The sequence below is a fragment of the Bos grunniens genome, chromosome X (genome assembly GCF_055505025.1).
Source record: "Bos grunniens cultivar Pamir isolate PY7600 chromosome X, Bosgru_T2T1.0, whole genome shotgun sequence".
NCBI classification, from domain to species: Eukaryota; Metazoa; Chordata; class Mammalia; order Artiodactyla; family Bovidae; genus Bos; species Bos grunniens.
The window spans coordinates 79,243,503-79,246,239 of NC_141194.1; the positions used below are offsets into that span (position 1 = coordinate 79,243,503).

The 2,737-nt window shown below is 43.9% G+C and overlaps 1 pseudogene; it reads left to right on the plus strand.

Annotated features, from left to right (window-relative positions):
- Positions 1-260: 260 nt before the first annotated feature.
- On the plus strand, positions 261-1,745 carry LOC147340749 (V-type proton ATPase subunit C 2 pseudogene; annotated as a pseudogene).
- The last annotated feature ends 992 nt before the right edge of the window (positions 1,746-2,737 follow it).

The window sequence follows — 2,737 nt, forward strand, 5'->3', positions numbered from 1 at the left end:
CGCTGCCTCCCGGGAGCTGGCCGTGCGTTTCGGCCCCGTGCCCGCCCACTGCCTGCTCGCGCGGCCCGCGGCCCGCGGGCTCCCAGTAAGGACGGTGGCTCGGGGATCCGAGGCGGCAAGCGGAGAGGGCGCGCGTCGCGACCCGGGGGACCAGAGTGAGGTGCCCGCGTCCCCTTGGTCCCTGCTCCTCCTCGGCCCACGCGTGCCCTCCACGACTTTTCTCCGTGGGAACCCGGGAGCCGGCGCCTCTGCTGTGCCCTCCCAGGGGCCAGGGCAGGTGGCATCTCCTCGGGGCCAGTTTGTCCCCAGGCCATCAGCGATCGAAAGCAAAAGGAACTGCGTTCGGTGTGCTCGAGCTGGATCAAAGAAGACTAGAAACATGTCGGAGTTTTGGTTAATTTCTGCCCCCAGAGATAAGGAAAATTTACAAGCCCTGAAGAGGATGAACACAGTAACCTCCAAGTCTAACCTGTCTTATAACACCAAATTCACAATTCCTGACTTCAAGGTGGGGACCTTGGATTCCCTTGTTGGCCTCTCTGATGAGCTGGCGAAGCTTGATATCTTTGCTGAAAGTCTCATAAGGAGAATGGCCCAGAGCGTGGTGGAAGTGATGGAAGACGCCAAGGGAAAGGTCCAGGAGAACCTTCTGGCCAACGGAGTTGACCTAATGTCCTTTGTGACCCACTTCGAATGGGACGTGGCCAAGTATCCCGCAAAGCAGCCACTGGTGAGCATGGTGGATATTCTGGCAAAGCAACTGGCACAGATCGACCTGTGCCTTCCAGATAGACCTGAAGTCCCGAACAGCTGCCTACAACACTCTGAAGACAAACCTAGAGAATCTGGAGAAGAAATCCATGGAAAACCTTTTCACTCGGACCCTGAGCGACATTGTGAGCAAAGAAGACTTCGTGCTAGATTCTGAGTACCTGATCACACTGCTGGTCATTGTCCCCAAGCCGAGTTACATACAATGGCAAAAAACCTATGAATCCCTCTCATGGTGGTCCCACGGTCAACCCAGTTGGTCGCTGAGGACAAGGAGGGCGGCCTCTTCACCGTGACTCTGTTTCGAAAAGTGATCGATGATTTCAAAACCAAAGTCAAAGAGAATAATTTCAGTGTACGAGAATTTTACTATGGTGAAAAAGAAATTAAAAGGGAAAGGGAAGAGATGACCCGATTGCTGTCCGATAAGAAGCAACAATATCAAACTTCCTGTGTTGCTCTTAAAAAGGGATCATCCACCTTCCCGGACCACAAGGTTAAGGTAACCCCGCTAGGGAACCCTGATAGGCCCTCTGCGGGGCAGAGTGGCAGAGAGAGAGAGAATGAGGGCGAGGGTGAGGGCCCAGTGCTGTGATGGCTCAAGGTCCACTTCAGCGAAGCCTTTGTTGCCTGGATCCACATCAAGGCACTGAGAGTGTTTGTGAAGTCTGTGCTCAGGTATGGACTGCCAGTGAACTTCCAGGCGGTTCTCCTCCAGCCTCATAAGAAGTCATGCACCAAACGTTTACGACAGGTTCTGAACTCCATCGTCAGGCATCTGGATGAAATTGTAGCTGCAAGTATATTGGATGCATCCGTGGAGATCCCTGGACTCCAACTCCGCAACCAAGACTAATTTCCTTACGTCTACTTCCACATCGACCTTAGTCTTCTCGACTAGAAAGATGAGCTGGTACCGCTAAACTTGAGTATTCCTGTGAACTACTACAGACACTTCTTTCCTCTAGTCCGAGAACAATTTAAGTTTCCTACAGATTTTAGATTTTTAGAGAAATTGCTCACAAAGATTAGAGACAGTTGTATTTATTTTTTGTAAGTTACAGTAAAGAAATGTTCTCAGTCCAAAAAAAAAAAAAAAGGGCATTTGAATTGGGAAGAAAGAAGTAAGACTGTCTTTGTTCACACATAACATGATCATTTATATAGAAGATATTAAACCTACAAAAAAAGCTACTAGATATAAAAAATGCGTTAACAACATTGCAGGATACAAGGTAATAGAAACATCAATGTTTTTTCTATATATTAGTAACTAACAATTGGAAATTGTATTTAAATAAAACAATACCATTGACAAGAGCATAAAAAGACATGAAATACATAGGTGTAAATCTAACAAAAGATGCTAAAGACTAGTATACTGAAAACTACAAAACAAAATTGAAGAAATTATAAATAAATAGATATATGGTGTTTATTGACCAAAAGACTCATTTTTGTCATTTTGTCAATTTTATCTAAATTGATGTTTAAGATCCATATATTATATTCAAGTTCATCTGGAAAGACAAAGGACTAGCTAAAACAACTTTGAAAAAATGTGCAAAGTTTGAGGAGTAAGAGTATCTGTTTTCAAGACTCATTATAAATTTATAATAGTCAAAACCTTATGTTACTAGTGTCTTTGCACTAGTTTATCTTTATAAACATGTAGGTCAATGGAACAGAATAGAGAGTTAAGAAATAAGCCCATACATATATATGCTGCTTACTTTCAACAATGAATCAAATGCAGTTCAGTGGAGAAAGAATAGTTTTTTTTCCCCCAATTGTGCTGGAACAATTAAATATCTATATGAAAAAGCATTAATGCAGGTCCATACATTTGTCATAAATGAAAATTTACCCCAAATGGTTCATAGACCTAAATTTAGAACCTCAATATATAAAACTTCTAGAAGAAATCATAGGAGAAAAGTTTTGCATCCTTGGATTCAGAAAATAT